Genomic DNA, 343 nt, shown 5'->3' on the forward strand with positions numbered 1-343 from the left:
AATTAATAAATGAGACAATTAAATTAAAAACTTTCTGCACAGCAAGAAAAATAATCAAGAGACAAAACAGACAATCCACAGAATGAGAGAAAATACTCCAACACTGTACACCCAACAAAGGACAGAAATCCAGAATCTACAACGAATTCAAACAAATCAGCAAGAAAAAACTAATAAACTCATTAAAGAGTGGCCAAAAGACAAGAATAGAGTTTTTCCAAAAGAAGATAGATAAATCAACAACAAATACATGAAAAAATGCCCAACATCACTAATCATCACAGAAATGCAAATTAAACCCCCAGTGAGATTTCATATCACCCCTGTCAGAATGGCCATTATA

This window comes from Propithecus coquereli, unplaced genomic scaffold (genome assembly GCF_000956105.1).
Source record: "Propithecus coquereli isolate 6110/MARCELLA unplaced genomic scaffold, Pcoq_1.0 Scaffold841, whole genome shotgun sequence".
NCBI lineage: Eukaryota > Metazoa > Chordata > Mammalia > Primates > Indriidae > Propithecus > Propithecus coquereli.